This window comes from Biomphalaria glabrata, chromosome 1, assembly GCF_947242115.1.
Source record: "Biomphalaria glabrata chromosome 1, xgBioGlab47.1, whole genome shotgun sequence".
NCBI classification, from domain to species: Eukaryota; Metazoa; Mollusca; class Gastropoda; family Planorbidae; genus Biomphalaria; species Biomphalaria glabrata.
In genome coordinates this window covers 73,643,491-73,656,964 of record NC_074711.1, presented here as the reverse complement: position 1 = coordinate 73,656,964, position 13,474 = coordinate 73,643,491, and the positions used below count along the sequence as shown (strand labels likewise).

Genomic DNA, 13,474 nt, shown 5'->3' with positions numbered 1-13,474 from the left:
TGAATTCAATACAATAGCTTGTAGGGTATCGATTGTGATATGAAATGTATCTGTCTTATCCAATCTCATCTCTGTTCGGGTTCGGGTAGGTTCGGTCGTAAGTGAGGTTCGATTCGGTTCTGGTTTCTAATCATAATGATGAACTTAATTGCGAGATTTGAAGTCAATTGTACATACTTATGATTTTCATAAAATATATATATATAAAAATATTTGCTGTTGCGGGATCAAACTGTAATTAGGCTCTGGGTCAGTTTGCCCCTTTCTCTATCCGAAAAATATAAAAAAAAAACAGGGTTCACTCTCTTTACCTGACTAATGGTAATTACACCACAGGAAAAAAATAGCAAATTTCCCAGAATAAAAAAAAATTCCACCTTGCCCTGTGTCTATGTGAATGTGTTGCTGTTTCTGTGTGTGTGTTTGCAATCAATTCTGCATCACGTGATCTATTTGCTCGCGCATCACAAGTTCACATAAAACTTTCAGAGAAAATTTTGCGTAGTTCCTCTAAACAGCTCTGGCCATCCTGAATCTCAGGCCAATCTCATTCATTCCCCTTCACTTTAGTTCAGCATTTTTTAATTGAAATGTATTAGTTAAGGAATTTAAACCAATAGAAAATAGAATATAGAATATTTGTTTGTTTGTTTGATTTTTCAAAACCTTTTTCCTTGGTCTACTGTTGGTGCTATGCCGAAGCTCTAAAAGACTCAATACAAAATTACATTTGGATTATTCAAAGTTGCACGTATTTTGTTTGTAGTGTGTGTGCTTATGTGTGTGCTTGTGTGTGTTTGTCTGTATAGGTCAGTGTTTGGGAAGTGTGTGTTTGTTTGCGTGTGTGTGGGAATGGAATATTTTGTTGCGTTCTGTTAACAAATATTTATTCCTCTATCCTTTTTGTTTGTACGGTATCGCGCAATGATTTTTTTATCAATCTATTATGTTCTAAAATAGCACGCTACTGTATTCTGATGGGCCATACACTAGCAGACAACTGTATCCTGATGGGCCATACACTAGCAGACAACTGTATCCTGATGGGCAATACACTAGCACATAACTGTAACCTGATGGGCAATACACTAGCACATAACTGTATCCTGATGGGCAATACATTAGCACATAACTGTATCCTGAGTGGCAATACACTAGCACACAACTGTATCCTGATGGGCAATACACTAGCACATAACTGTATCCTGATGGGCAATACAGTGGCACACAACTGTATCCTGATGGGCAATACACTAGCACACAACTGTAACCTGATGGACAATACACTAGCACACAACTGTATCCTGATGGGCAATACAGTGGCACAAAACTGTATCCTGATGGGCAATACACTAGCACATAACTTTATTCTGATGGGCAATACACTAGCAGACAACTGTATCCTGATGGGCAATACACTAGCACACAACTGTATCCTGATGGGCAATACACTAGCACACAACTGTATCCTGATGGGCAATACATAAGCTTCATTAATGTAAACGTTTAGGTTTATTAAATTAACGAACAATTTGTACCGAAAGTTAATTGCGCAAGGTTGAACTTAGAATAACTTGGAATGTAAACGTGAGAAAAAAAAAGAAAGTTTAACTTTCCTATGTGATGTCACAGGTCTACGATACTTCTAGTCTATCTATGATACTTCTGGTGTAACTGGTGTATTTATTTTATCTCTCTATGATGATGAGAGAATTTCATGTGACAGTTGTTAATTACAATTGGACCAAATTGATCTCATATCAGTGTTTAATGAAATACTTTCTAGGTACCGGTATTTCTAATTTAAAAAGATTCCACAAATTAAAAAATAACAAATTAACTTTCCATTGAAAAGGAGGCTGGATCTTGTCCTGAAATGATGTAGTGACATTTTTAAAATATTCAATACATGTTTTTGGTGGGTCAAAACATCACACAGGCCTGTTATTAGCTTGACCCTTTCCTAAGGGATAGATAAAACAGATAGATCAATGATGCCCAACCTTACTTAGCAGGGGGGCCAAATATATTTCCCACTCTTGTTGCAGGCCGCATCACTACCCGTAAACATGGAAATGAACTAGAGCACACATTTGTATTAAAAAGGCGTTGCATCCAACATTACTTCAATAGTTATTGGTTGGATGTTTTAATACAACACACTAACCACAGCACCAGGTAAGTGCTTATGAAAATAGAAGGTTTATATGTATATATTATTAGTTTCAAACTTTTCTCTCTACAAAGTATAAAGGGTAAGGGTTAAGGTCAAGAAAGGATGTCTAGTTTTGTAATTGAACCTCTTTCACTTACACAGATCTCTGAAGATATTAGATGAATTACAGAAATGGGAATACAAAATGGAGCATGTCTTTCCACAAAGAAAAATGTCGGTTATTAAGAGTAACAAAAAAAACTAAAACAAATTAATTCCACTTATCATATTCAGAAATCCCCGTATTGATGAAACTATCAAAAAATCAAACAAAGCATTAGGGTGTATTAAAAGAAATTTCTATAAATCAAATAGGAGCATAAAACTAAATTGTTATTTAACCTTGGTTAGGCCAATAATAGAATATGACCCCTCAACTCAAGAAAACATTAAGAAACCGGAACAGACACAAAATAGAGCAGTGAGATTCATAACAAACGAATATTCACATTTGACTAGTGTAACACCTTTAGTAAAATCACTAAATTTAGAAAGCCTTCAGGACAGAAGACTCAGAAGAAAAGTAGCAATTACACATAAAAGACTGAACCATAATCTTCAATTACAAAAACAAAACCTAATAAAATACTCAGAAAGACTCAAAGATAAAGGCACACTCCTCGTCCATATGCTAGGACAAATTTGTACAAATTCTTCTTCTTCTTCCCTGGTGCTATTAGAGCATGGAATGGGTTGCTTGAGCTAGCCAGGAAAACCAGTGACTTGGCAGAATTTAGGTCATTGGTTAATATGCATGACTGAATGCATGACGCATAGGACGTAATCATCGTTTTTTAAAGTAACGTCTGTATTGTATAAGATAAGAAGATAAGAGATTATTTCGAATGAAAAACCACAAATCTTTTATTGAGACTATCATTTAATTTCAATAATTCTTGCTTTAGTAAAGACATATTAAAGTGTGCTTTCAGACTATTAGAATTCAGAATTTCTTACAGTAAAAGGTTATGTCCACATACCACTAGCGGATCCAGAACTTTGGAGTCGGGGGGGCGATTTTTTTCCAAACCCTAACCCTAACGCCCAGTAAACCCTAACCCTACGCATAAACGTGCATACAGCGCGCGCGCGCGCACGCACACACATATATATGTATATATATATATATATATATATATATATATATATATATATATATATATATATATATATATATATATATATATATATATATATATATATATATATATATATATATATATATATGAGAATAAAAAAAAGCAGCATTTCTCAACCTTCGGCGAAAACCAAAACAACTGGGGCAGCGCTATAAGGTTCTCTGGTGAAGTTCGGGGCGAAGCCCCGACGCCATAAGCGTTTTCTTGCTTTTTTCACTGCAGAAACGCATTCTCCTGACAAGTACAGCTTATTATTCATCAATGGAGTTCGGGGCGAAGCCCCGACGCCATAAGCGTTTTCTTGCTTTTTTGACTGCAGATACGCATTCTCCTGACAAGTACAGCTCATTATTCATCAATAGAGTTCGGGGCGAAGCCCCGACGCCATAAGCGTTTTCTTGCTTTTTTGACTGCAGATACGCATTCTCCTGACAAGTACAGCTCATTATTCATCAATAGAGTTCGGGGCGAAGCCCCGACGCCATAAGCGTTTTCTTGCTTTTTTGACTGCAGATACGCATTCTCCTGACAAGTACAGCTCATTCTTCACAATGTAGTTAGGGGCGAAGCCCCGACGCCATAAGCGTTTTCTTGCTTTTTTCACTGCAGAAACGCATTCTCCTGACAAGTACAGCTCATTATTTATCAATAGAGTTCGGGGCGAAGCCCCGACGCCAAAAGCGTTTTCTTGCTTTTTTCACTGCAGAAACGCATTCTCCTGACAAGTACAGCTCATTATTCATCAATGGAGTTCGGGGCGAAGCCCCGACGCCAAAAGCGTTTTCTTGCATTCTTCATTGCAGAAACGCATTCTCCTGACATCTACAATTCATTACCCATAAATGAAGTTCGGTGCGAAGCCCCGACGCCAAAAGCGTTTTCTTGCATTCTTCTCTGCAGAAACGTATTCTCCTGACATCTACAACTAATTACTCATAAATGGAGTTCGGGGCGAAGCCCCGACGCCAAAAGCGTTTTCTTGCATTCTTCACTGTAGAAACGCATTCTCCTGACCTGAAGCTCATTATTCATACTATTAAAAAACGACCTTTCGAATAATGTTGTACTTGAAAAATATTCTAATATGAATTTATAGGCCCATAATACATTGCAAATAAAACCGATTTGTTCCTTGAAAAGATAGGATACCCCACGTATATAGATTTTTGCTCTGAGGATCGCCACCGAAAAAAAAACTAATTCGATAAATAGTATTCAAGAAAACTCTAGCATAAATTGTGAGTTATAGTCCCAAATTTATTTAGCTAGAAAAATATCAGATTGAGTAAAGGTTGGGAAAAGGCGACTATGAAAATGTTATTTGAGTTTAGAACTCATCTCAATCATGACTCTTATACTGAAAAATTTCGTTTGAATTCTAACTTTTCCAATGCAAAGTCTTTCTTAAAATACTTATGGTAACTTCGTGTGAAATTACAAAAACTCTGTCTGGAAATGGGAATGGCGGTAGAGTGAAAACGATTAATCCTCGCTCCTTTACTAATTTCTGCTAAAGATTGCATTTGGCATTAAAGAATAGGTATGGGGTGACTCGATATAAAAATTTAATTTATAGTATATATAAATTATATTAGTGACAGATTTTTTAAATTTTGTAATTTCTTAACTATAATACAAAAAGAAAAAGTATTGATTTGTCCGATGGGGGAAATGCGATTGCATGTATCGCCCCTCCCACCTGGTACAACCCTTTTTCATTTAAATTTTCTAATGATACAATTTGAGATTAGAGTGTGGTACGACATATTTACAATGGGTCACATATCAATACGTAGTTTATATTATATAGATATTCAACTAATTTTATTCACAAACTATGATTCTCCACAAAAAAAGGACCGCCCCCCCCCAGCACTCAGAGGGCTAGAGTGGTGAGGGCAGTACATGCAATCGCCCCCCCCCCCCTCATCACACCGAATCGGCCAAAATACCAGAAAGGGAGCGACATAATATAAAATTTATATATTAATTCAACTAATTTTGTTCACAAACTATGATTTCTCAATAAAAAGGGACCGCCCCCCCCACTCAAAGGGTTTAGGTGGGAAGGGAAGAAGAGGTATTCGTCCCCTCCCCCCACCAATCGGCAAACAGGGAACGACATAATATAAAGATCGGTTAAAATATCAATAACAAGTTACAAGGATATAGATATTTAATTGATTTTGTTAGCAGGCTGTGATTTCTACCAATAAATTGGACCGCCCCCCCCCACTCGAAAGTTAAGGGGGGGGGGCGGGATTGATACCATCGCCCCCTCCCGACCCCACCAAATCGGCCAACATACTAGAGGGGGGGGCGAAATAATGTAAAAATAGGTTGAAATAGAAATAATTAGTATATATTTTTAACATAAGTAATAAATTCGTATACAAATTGTGTGAATCCTATACTAAAGTTCGTCCGCCCCCCCCCCTTCGGGGGGGGGGGGTCGGCCGAGTGGGGGGGGCGATCGCCCCTACCGCCCCCCCCCTGGATCCGCCAGTGCCACATACATGTGCAAAAGTAAAACATGTTCTTTCTTTACACTCGGTGTTCCACTTGTAAAATGTTTGTAAAATGTTTTACATGTTTCGGATGTTCCTTCAGAGTTGAAGATAGTTTACTTCCTAGTCCAAACCTCCCGCAGGAGGGCGGGGGATGGGAGCGGGCAGGATTTGAACCCTCGACCATCGATAAATCCGAACGACAGTCCAGCGCGCAAACCTCACGACCAGGCAGCCACTTTACTTGCTCCACTCCTTTCTTGGCAAATAACTTTCTACACTTCTAGCACCTTTTTTTTTGTACGCTTTTAGCGTCATTGTAGCTTGCCATTTCCACCTGATCCTTTTTTCCTTAGTAAATATTTGCATTACGCCTACAATTTCTTGTCTAAGAATTTGTTGTTTTTTTTGCGGCCAAAACATGAAGTCTTACAGTTGCATCGTTTCATAATGCAGTCTATTATGTTATGTAATCTTTTTTTAAAATATTTTGCAAATCGAAATCTTATATCATGTTGGACGTGCACGCACACACACACACACACACGCACGCACACACACATACACAAAGGTCATGATGTAGTCCACTTTTCTTGGCATGGACTACACTCAGAGCCAACTGTAAAGCTTGTTCCACTTTCCCATTGTAATAGCACACAAAAATACCAATAGCGTTACCAGAAAGAAAACTAAAAAGCTTGAAAGTGGCCTTGTGTCAATCACGTGTCAAGAACACATGACCATCTCAATTATCTGAAAACTGAAACTAAAACTATAGGTATTGCTATACAATAAAATTTTAAATATTAGAATATCACAGAATGACACCAATCCAAGTCCAATCACAGGTGACCCAAATAATTTGTGTTATTCCTTTTTTTTTTTTTGCTTTTTTTTTTTAATTTACATGCCGATTTATTGTACAGTGGACAGGCCGGACAGACCTCCTTGTTGGATGGGCAGTGTTTTGGGTATCACAGAAATAGATGAAGGGCCTATGGGTAACAAGTAAGCCTTTCGAGGTGTTGACTCAATTGACAATGGTTCGGATCCTTTGTCAACTTTAATATATTAGAGAGACCAGTCGCCACATAAGGCATCAACTCGATATAACAATCTTGTTTAATTAAATCTTAAGCCTTAGAATTAGCCTTATACTGAAATAAATAACATTACATTGGCGACACATTTTTCTACATAGACATCAATATTTTAATAACACAGTCATGCCTATTTTAGTACACTAATTTACAACCGTCACAGACATGACGGGTCACAGCAAGCGCAAGGCACGTAACCTGGTACAGAACTTGTGACGTCAATGAAAAAAAAGATAATTATTATGGCGTCATTGCAATCATGTTCTCTAAAATTAACTTTTATGAATAGAAATAGACCGAAAGTTTATATTCCACATCTTTATAGAAAGGTATACAATAGTTTTTCTAGTTTGGTTTATCAAATATAGTTCATGGTAAATGTTATTTGGGAAAATGACAAAATAAGTTTTTTTTTGTAAAATTCGAATTTTCTTGTTACGTTACTCTACGCGGAGAGGGGGGGGGGGGGGTTTGTCAAGATTTGTTATAAGGTGGATGGGGGGGGGGGCGAGATTTTTTTGGTGTTACGTCATCTCCGAACGTTCTCTGATGAAAGTATTAAACAATTTCTATTCTTGGCTTTGTTCTGAGCTTTCCTCGTTTCAATTCAAGCTGTATCCTACGAGAACAAGGAATCTAATAGACTCTATTCTTGGCTTTGTTCGGAGCTTTCCTCGTTTCAATTCAAGCTGTATCCTACGAGAACAAGGAATCTACTAGATTCTATTCTTGGCTTTGTTCTGAGCTTTCCTCGTTTCAATTCAAGCTGTATCCTACGAGAACAAGGAATCTAATAGACTCTATTCTTGGCTTTGTTCTGAGCTTTCGTCGTTTCAATTCAAGCTGTATCCTACGAGAACAAGGAATCTAATAGACTCTATTCTTGGCTTTGTTCGGAGCTTTCGTCGTTTCAATTCAAGCTGTATCCTACGAGAACAAGGAATCTACTAGATTCTATTCTTGGCTTTGTTCTGAGCTTTCCTCGTTTCAATTCAAGCTGTATCCTACGAGAACAAGGAATCTAATAGACTCTATTCTTGGCTTTGTTCTGAGCTTTCCTCGTTTCAATTCAAGCTGTATCCTACGAGAACAAGGAATCTACTAGATTCTATTCTTGGCTTTGTTCTGAGCTTTCGTCGTTTCAATTCAAGCTGTATCCTACGAGAACAAGGAATCTAATAGACTCTATTCTTGGCTTTGTTCTGAGCTTTCCTCGTTTCAATTCAAGCTGTATCCTACGAGAACAAGGAATCTAATAGACTCTATTCTTGGCTTTGTTCTGAGCTTTCCTCGTTTCAATTCAAGCTGTATCCTACGAGAACAAGGAATCTACTAGATTCTATTCTTGGCTTTGTTCTGAGCTTTCCTCGTTTCAATTCAAGCTGTATCCTACGAGAACAAGGAATCTAATAGACTCTATTCTTGGCTTTGTTCTGAGCTTTCCTCGTTTCAATTCAAGCTGTATCCTACGAGAACAAGGAATCTACTAGATTCTATTCTTGGCTTTGTTCTGAGCTTTCCTCGTTTCAATTCAAGCTGTATCCTACGAGAACAAGGAATCTAATAGACTCTATTCTTGGCTTTGTTCGGAGCTTTCCTCGTTTCAATTCAAGCTGTATCCTACGAGAACAAGGAATCTAATAGACTCTATTCTTGGCTTTGTTCGGAGCTTTCGACTTTTCAATTCAAGCTGTATCCTACGAGAACAAGGAATCTAATAGACTCTATTCTTGGCTTTGTTCTGAGCTTTCCTCGTTTCAATTCAAGCTGTATCCTACGAGAACAAGGAATCTAATAGACTCTATTCTTGGCTTTGTTCTGAGCTTTCCTCGTTTCAATTCAAGCTGTATCCTACGAGAACAAGGAATCTACTAGACTCTATTCTTGGCTTTGTTCTGAGCTTTCCTCGTTTCAATTCAAGCTGTATCCTACGAGAACAAGGAATCTACTAGACTCTATTCTTGGCTTTGTTCTGAGCTTTCCTCGTTTCAATTCAAGCTGTATCCTACGAGAACAAGGAATCTAATAGACTCTATTCTTGGCTTTGTTCTGAGCTTTCCTCGTTTCAATTCAAGCTGTATCCTACGAGAACAAAGGAATCTACTAGATTCTATTCTCACAGCTGTTGAAGATTTTCACGATGAGCTAATAGAACGTCACAGTTGGTAACCAAATAAAAAAAAAAGAATTGATCTCTAAATGTAACAGTATCTCAGTGCGTGTCAATCTTCGCCTCAAATCTCCTTCATTTCTACACTAGTTACTTTAACTTTTGTTTTGAACTAAGTTTTAAGCCATAGCGTGAAATCCTAACGCTTCTTCTAGACTGACAGTATTTAGTTCTATAAACGGAAGAGCGTAGCCAATTGGATCGGGCAGTGCTAAACAAGTGTATGTACACAAACTAGCATCTAACATTTGACACAACACACATTAGCAACACTTACTTGATTCTGTACACCGGAAACACCAACAAATCTAGCTATTTATAGTTTTCCCGCCATGTATGAAAATCTCCAATACAAACAAATGAATAACTTTCCAATGCCTTGAACTAAAGTCTACTTGGGCAATACTCTAGAAAACATTTCACGGGTGTGTCTACTGAATAACACAGTGGCTCATGAAAACAACAAAACATGTAGACCGCTAGGCCTAACATACAAAGTTGTCTTTGTTTATTTCCTTCTATCCCTCCTTAATACAGCTGATGGTGTATGCTTCATTATAGCATGTAGTCTTTCCAATAAGCTATGCATAATCAAGTTCTTCTATTTAACTGTCCAGCGAATGATTTCTACATAAGTCAGTGCGCAAACAGTTCATGTACGTGTTTCTGCTTATTCAGCTCTGTACATATATTAAGAAAACGTTTGAGGCGGGGGCAATACTTCCGCTGAAACTGTGATCAAAATAAAAACGTAAGCCAAATTAAATTGTATATTATATATTCTGTCAAACCAAAGATTTCACTTTTTGGCCAATTGTGTAGTTATTTTTGTTCCCAAAGATATACATAAACTGTCAAATTTCTAGAAAAATTTAATAGAACCATTTTCGAAGTATCCATTCAGTGAGTGTCCACCAACTCGAACCCCATGAAGAGTTTGTAAGCTAATAGGAGGTATTGTAATAATCAAATTCATTACCAATCACTTTAAATCATTTAGCGTAGTTTATTGATTTTTAGCCCTTTATTACCGACCCATGCTAAATCTATATTTACTCTAGACGATTTTATTAGAATAGACTTAGTGTAGACCTAAAGAAAGACAAACGGCTCACTAAAAGTAGACTGCTCCTTCATCTTCATCCTTCGTCAGTGCAGCCATCACTCTCCACGTAATACTCTTGGAAGAAATGTTAAGAGAAACAAAAAAGTCAAACAAAATATCAGCAACAGACTCGTCCGTAACAGAACGTCAAATGACCAACCAAAGCATCTACCAGAGCGACCTCTCGGTCAACTCTTTCATTAATCATTATCAACTTCAGAAATCAGCCATTTGTAAAGTAGGTCATTTGTCTTCGAAAGTAGGTCGCTGGTCTATTATCGCTCAAAAGAAGAAAGAGAGTTTCGCTAAAGGAATAATGCTGTCATTCGGTGTCGATAGGAAATGGGAAATAAGCTTTGTGAGATTAATATCGACCACTGGTCAATAAAAGTAAGTCCTGGAAGATTGTTATCAACCAAACCAAGCGTCTTTCAAAGTAGCGTTGTTTACTTGCACCCCACAGCTTGAATGTGTTGGACAGCTGTAAGTAGAACATCAAATTAACTTGTACAATTTACAGCAGCTTAATGACACCTTGACCTTTTAAACAGAAATGGCATTTGGAAGGAACATATGGGGCGGCCACTCTTGCTCTAAGAGAACCACCGTTTCAGCCCAAGGTCATCCTTAAGTTTGTCAACTAAATTAATTTATTCTGGGAAAGTGATAATCAGTGCTTTTAAACGTCTTTCTTCAAGGCAAAATTCCAAAGATCACCTCTGAAAATTAGGCCAAATTTTTTTTTCACCTTTCATTCTAAAGTCATCTTAGAAATCTTTTTGTTTTCCCATTAATTTATTTGTCTGCGCTTCTTCTTTTTCCTGGTACTGTTCTGTGAAGGAAGGTCTTTGCGAGACCTCAGGATTTAGAGTTTAAGAGATTTTATTGAGTATTTCAAGTATCGAAAATCAGCTTTGAAAAGAAACAGAGATTTTGATAGAGCTGAGCACTTTACAGCCGGATACCAAGCAATAAGATTTCTAAAATGACTTTTAGAATGAAAGTTGAACAAAATAATAAATAACTCTCGGTAATGTTAGTACAGTCTAGACTTCTAGACATTCTATTTTAGACATTGCTTAAACATGTATTTCATAGGACTTTGTGCAAACTATTTCTGTGTTTCTTTACCATATATTCTTTTGTGATTTATATTTAAACCCAAATGTTTTTTTGAAACGTATATAGTGTATTATAATAACTTATAATATTCCATTGCGACTCATATTTATGCGCCCAATATTCCAGTGATTTGTATTTTGCGCCCATCTTCCGGTGACTTGTATGTTGTGACAAATGCGTCTCAGTCTAAACGAGTAAATTAAATGGGAATCGATAATCAAGAAAAACAAATTAATCGATTTGTCGTCCACTCGAAATGTGTGGAGACAAACGCCCCCGGGAGGGAGTCAGTGGAGCTCGGGACGGCCCCCTCAGGGAATAAGTTTATGAGCAAGTCGTGTGTTGCTTTAACAGTTTAAAATAACAAGATAGCTCTGAAGGTTAAGACTTGAATTAAATGGGCGCAATATCCTAATGGTTCACACACAGACTCGCACACACACACACACACACACAAACTCAAATTAATGCATTTACTCACATGAGTATTCATAGTCACATTTTTTTAGAAAAAAAAAACAGTGTCACGTGATAGGGTTTGATAATGTAATATTAATCTTATAGAAATACTGCAGTCCTCATTAATCTTCGGACTCGAAGACAAGTTTTATTATTATTATTATTTTTTTATTATTATTATTATTATTAATCTTGTATGAATCTTATATGAATCTTATATTTTCTAAATGTTCCTGCAGGAATTCTTGTTTCTCTATTTGAGCTCATATTACTCCAAGAAAAAAAGATGAGACAGTCATGATAGAGTCCGGAATAGGTGCCAATGACAATTTCTTTAGGGTAAGAGGCTGCTGTCTTTGACGTCTGCTAAGAAAAATATATGAAACTATTTGCTTTCCCTACAATCCCAACATTCATTCTATACACGCGCACACAAGTGCTCAAGTGTGTGTGCACTCACCAGTTCTCGATAGCGCTCGTGGATACAACACAAACAATGAAGAAAGAGCATTATAATCCAGTAGTCCATCCTGAAAAACATTTCCTCCTTCAAAAAAAAATCTTTCTGGCATCAACAGGCAGCAGCCCAGACCTGGGAACTCGAGAACCCTCTCCACAGTTCTTCAATCACCTCCCCAGGATGACAAAGATCTACTTCCCTCTCCTCCTCTACATATGAGCACCCCACCTCTCCTCCAAGTTCTTCTGGTCAAACCAACGTTTCATGAGGATGGCCTCTTGTTTGCTTCCCATTCCTTTGACCCCCCCCCCCCCCACAGTTCAATATTATTTCTCCCACCACCCGCCTCTTACCCTCCTCCCCAACCTCCTACACCACACAATAAAAGAGTTGAGATATGTTTTTATTTGTTTGCGAGAAAGACAGCGAGAAAGACAGCGAGAGAGAGAGAAAGAGAATTGAGAGAGAGAGAGTGAAAGAGAGAGAGAATTTAGAAAATATGGAGAGAGAATCAGAGAGGGGAAATTGAGAAAACGAGGGGGGAAAGAGAGAGAGAGAGAGAGAGAGAAAGAAAGAGAGAGAGAGAGAGAGAGAAAGAGAGAGAGAGAGAAAAAGGGCAAGGAGACATTTATACATGTATATAAAGAGAAAGTGAGTGCGTGAGAGAGAGAGAGAGACTAACTAAAACTTGATTTTATTTTTTATTCAAGCTTGTTTGTGTTTGTGACCTCACAATCACGTGATCTATTTGCTTTCCGTTTTGAAGGAATAAATTTCAGAGAATAAAAACTGAGAAATGAGAGTTTTTTTAGGCTGATTGTGTAGAGGGTGTTCTAAACACAGAGAGAGAGAGAGAGAGAGAGAGAGAGAGAGAGAGAGAAGGATCGGAATACGTTATTCAATTTCAGATGATAAATAGTATCGAGAAAAGACCTCAGGTGGCCTCCCCTTGTTTAATAATGTTTCAGACCCCGCTTATTTGATTTTTTTTTTGTCTCCCTTCGATCTCTTTCTCCCATCAGTAGAAAATAGATTTACATTTCAAATGGAAATGGAATGAAAATATGTATGAAGGCACAGAATGTTTCGGGGCTCCTTTACTTTAAATAATGTGCTTGTCACAGATTGGGTTACAGCATTTCAATCAAGAGATTGTTAACAACACGGGTTTGTAGAACCTGATAGATCTGGACTTGA

The 13,474-nt window shown here is 37.5% G+C and overlaps 1 protein-coding gene across 1 annotated transcript in view; it reads right to left on the bottom strand.

Annotated features, from left to right (window-relative positions):
* LOC106074803 (lachesin-like) overlaps positions 1-12,430 on the bottom strand; it is a 100,193-nt gene extending 87,763 nt beyond the window's left edge. The window contains exon 1 of the mRNA XM_056013527.1: positions 12,278-12,430. The gene's annotated coding sequence lies outside the window, so the exon portion shown is untranslated. The remainder of the gene's footprint in view (positions 1-12,277) is intronic.
* Positions 12,431-13,474: the final 1,044 nt, after the last annotated feature.